Source organism: Nomascus leucogenys, chromosome 11, assembly GCF_006542625.1.
Source record: "Nomascus leucogenys isolate Asia chromosome 11, Asia_NLE_v1, whole genome shotgun sequence".
Taxonomy (NCBI): domain Eukaryota; kingdom Metazoa; phylum Chordata; class Mammalia; order Primates; family Hylobatidae; genus Nomascus; species Nomascus leucogenys.
The window spans coordinates 35,622,385-35,636,776 of record NC_044391.1 but is presented as its reverse complement, the minus strand read 5'-3'; the positions used below and the strand labels follow the sequence as shown (position 1 = coordinate 35,636,776).

Sequence of the window (14,392 nt, the reverse complement as noted above, 5' to 3'; positions counted from 1 at the left end):
TCAATCCTTTGTTGAGGCAAAGGAAAGAACTGAAGAGATGTGAAGGTCAACTCTGAAACATCACTGACTGAATAACTCAATTCTTTCACCCTTTCCCCACACACTTTAAGTCCAAAATGAGTCCCCAGACTCATTTTCCTTGGGCAGATCAATCTATTTCACACCTCGTGACCTTAGTTAGGAGGCCTATATCAGAAAGAAGTTATGATTCCATTTGTAGCATTTGCTCAATCATACCTTTTCACCCGATGAATGCCTGTGAGCTTGTCAAACAGAAACCACTAGTAGGTATCCTTTGAAATGTGTATCTCAGCTGTACAATTGTTATTTGAGAAACAGACCTTTCTAATAATATTTTTCCAATGAAGTTGATATTCATTTTGCATTTTTACCTAAAAGAAAAAATAATAGGAAGGTTCTATATGGAAGCTTTAAACTATCTGGTAAAAGTGGCAATCAGTCCAAACACATTAAAATTCTATTTTCCTTTACAAGTGTTTGCTGCAGATGACCCCCACTGATCTTAAATATATTTCTGTATCTGTAACTGAATAGAGGTTTTCCGTACAGCATGTTCTAATGGCACTCTGGCCTTTAGCCAACAAGGCACTGAATAAGGCTATTTTTAAAATACAGAAACTGGGAACAGCTGCAGCAATCAAATTTGATAAAAACAGAGAGGAACTTTGCTTTTTTTTTTACGGTTTGTTCAAGTTTAGTCTTCTTTCATAGAACTGCTTTTGTTCTGTTGTATGAAGGGCTGCAAGACCAATACAGTGAAGCCCTTTTAAACAAATAACTTTTAAAAGAATACGACGAAATAGAATAATTTTCCTTTGTACCAAGAGTTTCACTGCAATAGTATTTTTAAACTATTAAAAAGGGGGTATATCTCTTCTAAGAGGAGGTAGAAAAAGAATCAGATATATTGGCAAAGTTTGTACTACAAAAGAGGTTTTGGTTTCCCCCGCCCCACAAAGCAACTCCTTGAAAGGGAAGATGAAGTCCTTAGTTTTTCAGTGTCGAAAATCTGAAAGTTTGCATTTGAACCTCTCTTAGGGTTTCAAGTGTTGCTAGAGGTGATGATACTTTTCATGTCCATTTCTACTTTTCACACTACTATTAGTCATGAATGTTGCTGTATTTTCCAAAAGCTAGATTAGTATTAGTGCAGTTCCTTTGTAAAGATAAAATAACATGCTTTTTAAAACATCAATGAAAACTTTTTCACAGAGATTTTTTGTACTTATCTAAGTCCTTCAACATGTCTATATACAAGGGCTTATTTTTTTTTAATTCAAGTTCTTTGGAAACTTGTCAGTACATGATTAATATGAGTCATAAGGTGACTAGATACTGAAAATCTTTTATACTGTCGTAAGTTGCAAGTTCTCTCTTCTAAGTGATTTTATGTGTGGAATAGATTTCTCTGCTACTTTGTGATCGAAATGACAAAGGAGATTGTATTTCTTGTGGTTATTTACAAATGGAATTAATTTTAAAATTCCATCCAAATAAAACTATTTATGTCAACATTAATTCAATTTAGTAATCCAAGACAGTAATATAATTCTTTTTCTGTAGACATAAGGTCATGAAATGAAATTACTTCAAAAGAAAGGGAGTGTGGGGGGGGGAGGAGAAAAATATAGAAAATAGAAGTATTCAGGTGTATACTAAACTGTACTAACTTGTTAACAGTTAGCTTATTAGATATGATGGTCCGTCTGCCCACAGTCTGTTTATAAGCTTTAAAAAAGAAAACTTTAGCAGTCTTTTCTGACTAGAATAATTCTTTCTTTGAGGCGTGAGTCAAAAACTGCTCATCTTTAAATGGTGAGGCAATGAGGAAAGTGTGTTTAGTTCTTTTGACAATAACAGTCCCTGTCTCGGTTCATGAGTGAGGGGTCCTCAGTCCTGCATTAACAGCAAAACTCCTTAAATACACACACTGTTCTAAGCAGAAACTATGACATTCCTGTTGTGCAGAGCCTTGAACTCAGCAGGTTTTCAAGGGTTCTCTGGCAAGTCACCAGACTTCATGATATAATCCGATATTTTTCGGCACCAAGCAGTTCTACGTGAAGGTTGCTGAGATTTAATTCTATTTAGTCATGTAGCCTATTCTCTGAAGACAAACTGCCAAGACAGTAAGATTTACTTCTGACCAGCAATGGTTTTATGCACAATAACCTCAAATATTATAAAGTCTTTCAATCTCTTGCTAAGCATGTAAGACTCATATGTAACCAGGGTAAATTGGATACCAGAAACAGTTCTGTTTTACAAGGAAATGTTTACTGTAAATCAATTTTCCTCATCATCATGTTCTGTCCTTATTTTAATTTTCAGCATTATTAAGTTTATAAGTGAATTCAAATGTACTACCATGTTTCTAAAATTTTATTTTTATGTGTTTTTCATGTTTCACTGAAACTAAAATAAAGGGACCATAGAAACATCTCATTACAGTTTATAATATATTTCAAGAAAATAACTGATTTTCACAGTACTTCTGGATATTTAGTGTAAAGACCGTGTAGTCATATGTAAAGTAATATTGGCACTGCCCTGTATTACACTGCATTTTAATTTGAATATTTGTTTGTTTGCTATGTATTGCTTTTCATTGCTGGAACTGCTCAATTCTTAGGAGAATAAGAGTGGGTGATCTCCCTGGTGACTTCATCCCCTTAGCTGGCATCAGTGTTAGGGTGCAGGATGCCCCTCCAGAAGCTATTCAGAATTTGCTGACATCAGCCTTCATTCATGAGCGCTTGCTTTGTTTAGTGATGGCACTAATATGAGGAGACACGTGAAGTAGCTCAGTTTATAGAAAAGGGCAGAAGAGGCATGGTGCTGTGAAAACATTCCCACACACACTAACGGCTCATTCACACAGAAAACAAGTGAAAGCCTTCAGTCCCTTCACAAAGCTTAAAGAGAACAAACTGCTTCAAGAACCCAGAAGCAGCAGTGTTCATATTCACCACTAGTTTATCCTCATAAACTCCATTTACATTTACTGATAATACACATGGCCAGTGGCAACAATGGATTGCTGTGGGAAGTCTTTAAACTCTTTCTCTATGGGTTTTGTCAGTGAAATACTTATGATTTATTTGGTTGTGTTCCTGTGGTGTACATGACTTTTCAAGTACACTATAACACAGTGACTTGCAGGCCCTGAGCTCCTTTGGTCACTATAGAGAGGTTGTTGACAATATGCTGTACTGTGATTTCTGGTCTTTCCTTATTTTAGACTCATTTAAAGGAGTTCAAAATTTTAGCATAAAAACAAAGTTATGGTCAGCTCTGGCTGGTTGTTTTCAAAAACTAGATGGCTTTAAAAGAGATGATCAAATCCATCTTTAAAAGTTCTTTTTAAGGTCAGGCTTCCACTATGAATATATATGTATTTCTGTATACATATATAACAGAATATATATATTCTGTATACATATATAACGTAATATAACATATATTAACCCCTCATTTTTTAGATTTCAACAAGGAATGCGACATTTCACACTGCTAGATTTTTTAAATGACTCTTGTTAATCCATTTATGTACCAGATTCTAGTCTTCTTGTTATATTTAAAAATTATTTTTACTATTCCACATCTAAAAATGAGTGAGATAACGTGGTATTTATCATTCTGTGTCTGGCTTATTTCGGTTAACATGGTGTCCTCCAGGTGCATCCATGTTGTCACAAATGACAGGATTTTATTCTTTTTACGGCTGAATAATATTCTACGGTGTATATTTGCCACATTTTTTATCCATTCATCCACTGTTGGACACTTAGGTTGATTCCATATATTGGCTATTATAAATAGTGACACAGAAGTTGAGAGTACAGATATCTCTTTTGACGTGCTGATTCCATTTCCTTTGGCTATACATCCAGTAGTGGAATTGCTAGATCATATGTTAATTCTATTTTGACTATTTTTGGGGAACCTCCGTACTGTTTTCCATAATGGTTGTCCTAGTATATATTGCTACCAACAGCATGGAAGTGTTCCCATTTCTCCACAACCTTACCAGCACTTGATTTCTTTTGTCTTTCTGATAACCACCAGTCTAACTGGAATGAAGCAATATCTCACTGTGGTTTTCATTTACATTTCCTTATGATTAGTGATATTGAGCATTTTTTTCATATAACTAATGGCCACTTGTATGTCTTCTTTTGAGAATGTCTATTAAAGTCTTTTGCCCATTTTTAAAATGAGTTATTTGGGTTTTTTTTTCCCACTGAGTTGTTTATGTTCCTTTATATATTCTATATATTAACTCCTTGTTAGAAGTATAGTCTACATATATTTTCTCCCATTTTCTAGGTTATCTCTTTACTCTGTGAATAGTTTCCTCTTCAAAGCTCTTTAGTTCAGTATAACTCCATTTGTCTCTTTTTGCTTTCGTTGTCTGTGCTTTTGAGATCTTATTTAAAAAGTCCTTGCCCACCCTAACATCATAAAGCATTTTCTCTGTGATTTCTTCTAGTTGTTTCATAGTTTCAAATTTTACATTTAAATCTTTAATCCATTTTGAGTTAATTTTTGTACATAACATGAGTCAGGGTCTAATCTCATTCTTTTGCATGTGATTATTGAATTTTCCTAGCACCATTTATTGAAGACACTACTTTTTCCCCAATGTGTGTTTTTGGCATCTTTGTCAAAAATCAGTTGGCTGTAGGTGTTGAATGTATTTCTGGCCTCTCCATTCTATTCTATTAGTCTATGTGTCTGTTTCTGTGCCAGCACCATGTTGTTTTGGTTACTATATCTTTGTATAATAGTGTATTTTGAAGTCAGGTAGTGTGATCCCTTCCACTTTGTTCTTTTTGCTCAGTATGTCTTTGACTATTTAGGGTATTTTGTAGTTCTACAGAATTTTATAGTTGTTTTTTTCTTCTATTTCTCTGAAGCAGGGGTCCCTGACCCCCAGGCCACAAACAGGCATATGGGTCTGTGGCCTATTAGGAAATGGGTCGTGTAGCAGGAGGTGAGCAACAGGTGAGAGTGAAGCTTCATCTGTATTTTATAGCTGCTCCCCATCACTCGCATTACTGCCTGAGCTCAGACTCCTGCCAAATCAGCATCTGCATTAGATTCTCATAGGAGTGCAAACCCTATTGTGAACTGCACATGCAAGGGATCTAGGTTGAGCACTCTGTATGTGAATCTAACACCTGATGATCTGTCAGTGTTTCCCATCACCCCCAGATGGTATCATCTAGTTGCAGGAAAACAAGCTTAGGGGTCCCACTGACTCAACATTACAGTCAGTTGTATTATTACATTGTAATACATAATGAAATAATATATAACTATATATTACAATGTAAAAATATAAAGTGCTAATAATATAAAGTGCACAATAAATGTAATAAATGTAATGCACTTGGATCATCTCAAAAGCACCTCCCAACCCTGTGGCTGGTCTGTGGAAAAATTGTCATCCATGAACCAGTCCCTGGTGCCAAAAACATTGAGGACCGCTGCTCTGAAGAATATTATAGTTATTTCGACAGGAATTGCACTAAATCTGTAGATCACTTTGGGTAGTACGGCCATTTAAAAAAAATTCTTCCAATTCATGAATATAATATGTCTTTCCATTTATTTGTGTCCTCCATTTATTTCATCAAAGTTTTACAGTTTTATTGTTGAGATCCTTCACCTCCCTGGTTAAATATATTCCTAGGTATCTAGTTTTTTTGTAGCTATGGTAAAAGAAAGTTTTAAAATTTCTGTTTCAGCGAGTTCACTATTACCATATGGACATGCTACTGATTTTTGTATGTTGATTTTGTATCCTGCAATTTTAGTGAATTTGTTTTTCAGTCTGACTAGTTTTTGGTGGAGTCTTTAGAGTTTTCTTTATGTAAAATATTATACCATCTACAAATGGGACAATTTGACTACCTTCTTCCCAGTTTGGATGCCTTTTATTTCTTCCTCACCAACTCTGGTGACCTTTCCACCATCAGCAGCCTTCCTGTCCACTGCTTTGATGACACCCACAGTGACTATCTGTCTCATAGAACAAATAGCAAAATGACTCAGAGGATAGTCAGAAAAGCTCTCAACACAGGAGCTTGCCAGGAACCATATCAACAATGGAAGCGTCACCAGACTTCAAGTATTTAGGGCCATCTTCCAGCTTTTTACCAGAATGGCAATCAATCTTTTCCTTCAGCTCAGCAAACTGGCAAGCAATGTGAACTGTGTGACAGTCCAGTACAGGGACATAGCCATCACTGATTTAGCCTGTTTGGTGCAGAATAGTCACCTGTGTAGGAAAGCCATTTGTTTCCATTGGTGGGTCATTTTTGCTGTCATCAGCAATGTTGGCACAGTGAACATCTTTGACACGCACATCCTTGACATTGAAGTCCCCTTTGTCCCCCAGAAGAGTTTCGCTCAAAGCCTCATGGTGCATTTCAACAGACTTTTCTTCAGTTGTAACACTGACTGGAGCAAAGGTGACCCAGTCACCACTCAGAACACAGTAACAGTATCAAAATCACCAATTCTGTAGAAATCCTGGAGAGGCAGACCACACATAAGGGCTTGTCAGTTGGATGAATTGGTGATAGGATGCATTGCAGAGTTTCAAGCAACATAGTTCCACTGGCATTGCCATCTTTACAGGTGATTTTCCATCCCTTGAACCAATGCATGTTAGCACATGGCTCTAGCATATTGTCACAATTCCAACCAGAAATTGGCACAGATGTTACTGTGTTGGCATTGTAGCCAATTTTCTTAAGTTTCGGCTTTCTTAATGATTCTTTGTACCTTTTCTGGCTGTAGAGTGGCTCAGTGGAATCCATTTTGTTAACAATAACTGTTTCACACCCAGTGTGTAAACCAGAAAGGCATGCCCATAGGTCTGTTCATTCCTGGAGATACCAGTTCAAATTTACCAACACCAGCAGCAACAATCAGGACAGCATAGTCAGCCTGAGATGTGACTGTATTCACGTTTTTCAGAAAGCATCTGTGTCTCAGACTATCAATAATAATCAAGTAGTACTTGCTAGTCTCAAATTTCCACACGGTATCAAGGGTGATACCATGTTCAGGTTCGGCTTTCAGTTTATCCAAGACACAGGCATACTTGAAGTAACTCTTTCTTATTCTCAACAGCCTCTTTCTCAAAATGTTAGATAGTTCTTTGGTCAATCCCACCACATTTGTAGATCAAATGACCAGTAGTGGTGGAGTTGCCTGAATCAATGTGTCCGGTTTTGACAATGTTGATGGGAGTCTTTTTCTTTTCTTTCCCATTTGACTTCAGGAATGGTCTTCATGACACTGGTGTTCTAGCTGCAAACCTATTGCAAAACAAAGTTGGTATCAGCTTTAATATCTCCTACTTCATCCTCGACGTGATTTGAGTCTTCTTTTTTTTTTAGTTAGCCTAGCTCATGGTTTATTGATTTTCCTTTATCATTTCAAGAAAACAAACTCTTCATTTTATTGATCTTCTGAATTTTTGTTCTTAGTATCAATTTTGTTTACTTCTGCTCTGAGTTTCATTATTTCCTTCCTTCTGCTAATTTTGGCTTCAGTTTATTATTAAATCAATGACAAATTGTAGGTCTTTGAGATGCATTCTTAGATTGTTTCTTAGAAATCTTCTTTTGTGATGTAGACAATTATTACTATAAGTTTCCCTTTTAGTACTGGTTTTATTGTGTTCCATGGGTTTTGGTAAGATGTGTCCCATTCTCATTTGTCTCAAGAAAGTTTTAATTTTCCTTTTAACTTACTCACTGACCCATTGGTTATCTAAAAGGATGTTGTTTAACTTCCATGTATTTGTAACATTTCCAAAATTTTATTTTATTAATTTCTAGCTTAGACCATTATGGCCTGAAAAGATAGCTGATATGATCTCTCTTCTTACATTTGTTGAGATTTATTTTGTGGCCTAATATGTGATTCATCCTGGAGAATGTTCCATGTGCAACTGAAAAGAATATATATTCTACAGCTGTTGGATGAAATGTTCTATAAATGTCTGTTAGATCCATTTGGTCTATGGTGAAGTTTAAGTCCAATATTTCTATGTTGATTTTTTGTCATTAGCTTCCTATTGTTGAAAGTGGGTGTAGTCCCCTACTATTATGTGTTGTGGTCTATCTCTCCCTTTAGATCTAATAACATTTGCTCTATATATTTGAGTGCTTTTGTGTTGGTTGCATATATATTTACAATTGTTATATCCTCTTGTTGAATTGATCCCTTTCTCATTATATATAATAACCTTCTCTGCCTCTTTTAACAGTTTTTGACTTAAAATATCTTTTATCTGATATCATTATGGCTTATTCTGTTCAATTTTTGTTTTTGTTTGCATGGAATATCTTTTTCTATCCCTTTGCTTTCAGCCTGCCTTTTTTGGTGAGGTGAGTCTTTTTTAGGTAGTATATAGTTGAGTCTTATTTTATTTTATTTTGCCTATTCAGCCACTCTATCTCTTAATGGGAAAATTTAATCCATTTACATTCAAGGTTATTATTGTTAGATAAGAAATTACTTCTGCCATTTTGTTAATTATTTTTTCCTTATCTTGTAGATTCCTTATTTCTTTCTTCTTCTTTTGCTATTTACCTCTGTGGTTTGGTGGTTTTCTGTGGTGCTAAGCTTTATTTTCTCATTCTTGTTTGATTGTCTGCTGTACATTATTTGTTTGTGATTACCACAGGCTAACATAAAGAGTCTTGTAGTTAGAATTGACTATTTTAAGATGATGGCAACTTAACTTTGGTCACATAAAATTACTCTAGACAATTTTCCTTCCCCCCAAAATTTATACTTTTGTTCACTTATTTCTTTATCTGTGGTGTGTTCCTTTGCCATTAATTGTAATTCTTGGTTTTGACCATTTGACATTAAACGTTCATACTAGAGGATTGAAAGATGTATCATATCACTGGAAATATTATGAATTTGATTTATTAACTTACTCTACTGATGAGTTTTATACTTTCACTTGTTTTCCTGTTAGTAATTATGGTCCTTTTGTTTTCATTTGTAGCACTCTCAAGCGTTTCTTGTAACACCAACTTTATGGTAATGAATTCCCTTAGCTTTTTCTTATCTGTGAAAATTTTTATTTCTTCTTCATTTCTGGAAAAATATCTTTGCTTTATATAATATTCTCAACTAACAGCTTTTCTTTCTTTCAGCACTTTGAATATATCATCCCATTCTGTCCCAGCTTTAAGGTTTCTGCTGAGAAATCTGCTAATAGTGTAATGCAGATTCCCTTATATGAGACTTGATACCTTTCTTTTGTAGATTTTAGAATTATTTCATTGTCTTTGACTTTTGACAGTTTGATTATAATATGCCTCAGAGAGAAGTTTTTGGATTGAATATAATTGGGGATCTTTTAACTTCCTGAATCTGGATGTTCATAACTCTACCAATACTTGGGAATTTTTCAGCTATTATTTTGTTAAATAAATTTTCTGTGCTTTTCTCCATCTCTTTCCCTCTAACACTCCTATTATGAGAAAATTTATTCACTTGATGGTGTCCCATAAGTCCTGTAGGCTTTCTTCGTTCTCTATTATTCTTATTTCTACTTACTCCCCCCCCCGCCCGGCCCCCGGCTGGGCTATTTCAAAAGACCTGTCTTCAAGTTCATAAATTCTTTCTTCTCCTTCATCTTGTCTGTTGTCGAAGCTGTCAGTTATATATTTTTTTCATTTTGTTCGTTGAATATTTCTGCTCCAATTCTGCTTGGTTCTTTTTTTTTATTTTATATATATCTTTGTTGAATTTCTCATTCAGATCATGAATTGTTTTCCTGATTTTATTGAATTGTTTCTCTGTGTTCTCTTATATCTTGCACAGTTTCCTTAAAATCATAATTTTGAATGTATTTTTCAGATATTATATGAATGTCCTTTTTGGGAGTCTGTTACTGGAGACATTTTGTGGGTGCCATGTTTATTTGCTTTTTTATGTTTCTTGTGTCCCTACATTTATATCTGTGGATCTAATTGTATAGTCACTTTTTTCCAACATTATGGAGTAGCTTTTGTAGGGATAAATGTTTTCCTGTAAACAAGTCCTAGGGTTAAATGTGGTGCATTGGCTTTAGCTCTAGGTCGACTCAGTACTGTAGTCTTCGTGCAGTTTCTTCAGCTGTAATCCTCATCAGTGATATATATTGCCTCAGTGCTCTAGGCTGCAGGAGTTTGTGATGGCAGCAGTGTAGTTTTGCTGAGGACAGGAGCGCTAGGCTGGTTGTTGGACCCTGTGGCAATCTGTCTGGGAAAGCGGAATTATCACTGGACCAACTGTTGGACCAAGCATGAGAGCAATGGTGCCAGGCATTCCTGCAACGGTATTTGCAGGGAAATGGGGCCACCCAGACTGGCTGTCAGGCTGGGCTCAGGTGTGTGCAGGTGTGGTGATGCCAAGCAGGCCTGTGGCTATCTGTCCAGGGAGGTAAGGCTGCTGCTGAACCAGCTGTTGGGCCAGGCACAGGTGCATGTGAGTACAGCAGGGCCAGGCTCTTAGCCTTCTTACTGAGATTCTTCAGAGTATTCTTCATACATTACCCCACGTGGCATTATATATGGGAGCTTTGTACCTTATTTTAATTTTGTGATTACATTTGAAATAATTTAGTGGTAGGATTGTTTGCTGGACTATTTTAAGGTGTTATATGTATTCCTTTGTAGCACTTTTTTCTCTTCCATCACTGATAACATTTATTTTCCATAAGTTATTGGGATACAGGTGATATTTGGTTACATGAGTAAGTTTTTTAGTGGTTATTTGTGACATTTTGGTGCACCCATCACCTGAGCAGTATACACTCACCATATTTGTAGTCTTTTATCCCTCGCCCCTCTCCAACGCTTCCCCTCCAAGTCCCCAAAGTCCACTGTATCATTCTTATGCCTTTGCTTCCTCATAGCTTGTCTCCCACATATCCATGAGAACATACGATGTTTGGTTTTCCATTCCTGAGTTATTTCACTTAGAATAATAGTCTCCAATCTCATCCAGGGCACTGCAAATGCTCTTAATTCATTCTTTTCTATGGCTGTGTAGTCTTACATTGAATATATATACCACAGTTTCTTTATCCACTCGTTGATTGATGGGCATTTGGGTTGGTTCCACAATCTTACAATTGTGAATTATGCTGCTATAAACATGCGTGTGCAGGTATCTTTTCTGAATAATGACTTCTTTTCCTTTGTGTAGACACCCAGTAGAGGGACTGCTGGATCTACTTTTAGTTCTTTAAGGAATCTCCACACTGTTTTTCTATAGTGGCTGTGCTAGCTTACATTCCCACTAACAGTGTAGAAGTGTTCTCTATTCACTACATACACAGCAACATCTATTGTTTTTTGATTTTTTGATTATGGTCATTCTTGCAGGAGTAAGGTGGTATAGCATTGTAGTTTTGATTTGCATTTCCTGATCATTAGTAATGTTGAGCATTTTTCACATGTTTGTTGGCCATTTGTATATCTTCTTTTGGGATTGTCTATTCATGTCCTTAGCCCACTTTTTGATGGGATTGGTTTTTTCTTACCGATTTGTTTGAGTTTGTTGTAGATTCTGGTTATTAGTCCTTTGTCAGATGTATGGATTGTGAAGATTATCTCCCACTTTGTGGGTTGTCTGTTTACTCTGATGACGGTTCCTTTTGCCATGCAAAAGCTCTTTAGTTTAATTAGGTCCCAGCTACTTATCTTTGTTTTTATTGCATTTGCTTTTGGATTCTTGGTCATGAAATCCTTGCCTAAGCCAATGTCTAGGATAGTTTTTCCAACGTTATTCTTCTAGAATTTTTATAGTTTCAGGTCTTAGGTTTAAGCCCTTAATCCATCTTGAATTGATTTTTGTACAAGGTGAGAGATAAGGATCCAGTTTTATTCTTCTGGATGTGGCTAGCCAATTATCCCAGCACCATTTGTTAAAAAGGGTGTCCTTTCCCCACTTTATGTTTTTGTTTGTTTTGTCAAAGATCAGTTGGCTGTAGTATTTGGGTTTATTTCTGGGTTCTCTATTCTGTTCCATTGGCCTATGTGCCTGTTTTTGTACAAGTATCATGCTGTTTTGGTGACTATGGCCTTACAGTATAGTTTAAAATCAGGTAATACGATGCTTCCAGATTTGTTTTTTGCTTAGTCTTGCTTTGTCCATGTGGACTCTTTTTTGGTTCCATATGATTTTTAGAGTTGTTTTTTTCTAATTCTGTGAAGAATGATGGTGTGGTATTTTGATGGGAATTGCATTGAATTGTAGATTGCTTTTGACAGTATGGTCATTTTCACAATATTGATTCTACCCATCCATGAGCATGGAATGTGTTTCCATTTGTTCATGTCATCTATGATTTTTTTCAATAGTGTTTTGCAGTTTTTGTTGTAGAGGTCTTTCGACTCCTTGGTTAGGTATATTCCTAAGATGTTTGTTTTGCAGCTATTGTAAAAGTGGTTGAGTTCTTGGTTTGATTCTCCACTTGTTTGCTGTTATTGTATATAAGAGCTACTGATTTGTGTACATTAATCCTGCATCTGGAAACTGAATTCTTTTATCAGTTCTAGGAGCTTTCTGGAGGAGTCCTTAGGGTTTTCAAGGTAAAAGATCATATCATCAGCAAACAGTGACAGTTTTACTTCCTCTTTACCAATTTGGATGCCCTTTATTTCTTTCTCTAGTCTGATTGGACTTCCAGTACTATGTTGAAGAGTAATGGTGAGAGTGGGCATCCTTGTCTTGTTCCAGTTCTCAGAGGGAATGCTTTCAACTTTTCCCCATTCAGTATTATGTTGGCTGTGAGTTTGTAATAGATGGCTTTTATTACGTTAAGGTATGTCCCTTGTATACCGATTTTGCTGAGAGTTTTAATCATAAAGAGATGCTGGATTTAATCAAATGCTTTTTTTGCACCTCCTGCCAGGAGGTGGTGCTTTCCAGAGAGGAATTGGCGGTGGGCGAGGCCCTAGAACTCCCAAGATTATATGCCCTTTGTCTTCCACTATCAGGGTGAGTAGGGAAGGACAGTCAGGAGGAGGGCAGGGTTAGGCATTTCTGAGCTCAGACTCTCCTTGGGTGGGTCTTGCTGCAGCTGCAGCATGGGGGATGGGGGTGAGATTCCCAGGTCCCCGGACTTGTGTACCTAGGAGGATTATGGCTGCCTCTGCTGAGTCATGCAGGTTGTCAGGGAAGTGGGGGAAAGCCCATAGTCACAGGCCTCACACAGCTCCCATGCAAACTGAAGGCCCGTTCTAACTCCCACCGTGCCCCCACTAGCAGCCCCGAGTTAGTTTCCAGGCAGAAGGTGAGACCGGCTTGAGAACCCACCTCCCAGCTGCGAAAGAAAAGGTCTTCGTTCTTCCCCTGCCTATGGAGTTTGCACACCAGATGTGCGCCCTCTCCTGAGTTCTAGCCAGGTGGCTTCTCACCCTGTTCAAATTGTTACAAAGTTTAGCTAGAGATTTCCTTCTCCCTGTGGAGTTTTACCCCCTGCTCCTCTGGTCACCCTCCTGTTGGATCCCTGTGGTGTGGTGCCAGGCAGGAATGGCCAGTTAGGGACTCCAGGAGCTCCCAGGGCCTTTCTGCTGCTTCCTCTACTCCTGTGCTTGGCTTGGCTCTCCAAATTGACTCAGCTCCAGGTAAAGCCAGAAACTTCTCCTGCAAATGGACTGTCAGCTTCTCTAGTGGGGGCGTGTGTTGGGGAGAGGAGGGTCTCCCTTTCCCACTTCCTCAGTTGGGCACTCACAGTATTTGGGGGGTCTCCCAGGTTCCGCAGGAGCAGTCCACTTCCTTCAGAGGGTCTGTATGTCCTCTCGAGATTGCTGGTTTGTTCTTGCAGTCTATCAAGCTAAAATTTACAACGCGAGCTGCTCTGTCTGGAGCTGCAATCTAGTCCTGCCTCCTGTCCACCATGATGATCCAAGAGAACTGTTAACATTTAATTGGTTAGTTCTTACTCTTGTCACAGTAAGTAACATGGAATTTAGAGTCAAGCATACCTATTTAGAAAACCAGATTTTCAATTCTATGTAAAGACTTGAACAAGTGGCATAGTTTCCCTGTCAATAAAATGAGGAGAATAATACCTATCTCAAAGAACTGTTGAGAGTCTTAAATGGAAAAATCCCTGTAAATCCCTTAGCAGGGAGCCTGCTCATAGCAGGCATATAGTAGATATATTAGCCCTCCCCACACAGTTCCCCTTTATGAATAGACCTACAATTGGATTATATGTTCCTTCAGGTGTGAAAAGCCTGCCTTTATGTTTTACATACTTGTACTCTGAAACACAGTTTATATTAATAAATTTTTGCTAAAACTCTTTCTACTCACCCCTTTTTAAAATTTA

At 37.2% G+C, this 14,392-nt stretch overlaps 1 protein-coding gene and 1 pseudogene across 15 annotated transcripts in view; one reads left to right on the top strand and one right to left on the bottom strand.

Moving 5' to 3' along the window:
* Positions 1 to 14,392, top strand: part of DGKB (diacylglycerol kinase beta) — a 799,601-nt gene that overhangs the window by 746,855 nt on the left and 38,354 nt on the right. The gene's annotated exons all lie outside the window — the stretch shown is intronic.
* On the bottom strand, positions 376 to 10,374 carry LOC115837349 (annotated as a pseudogene).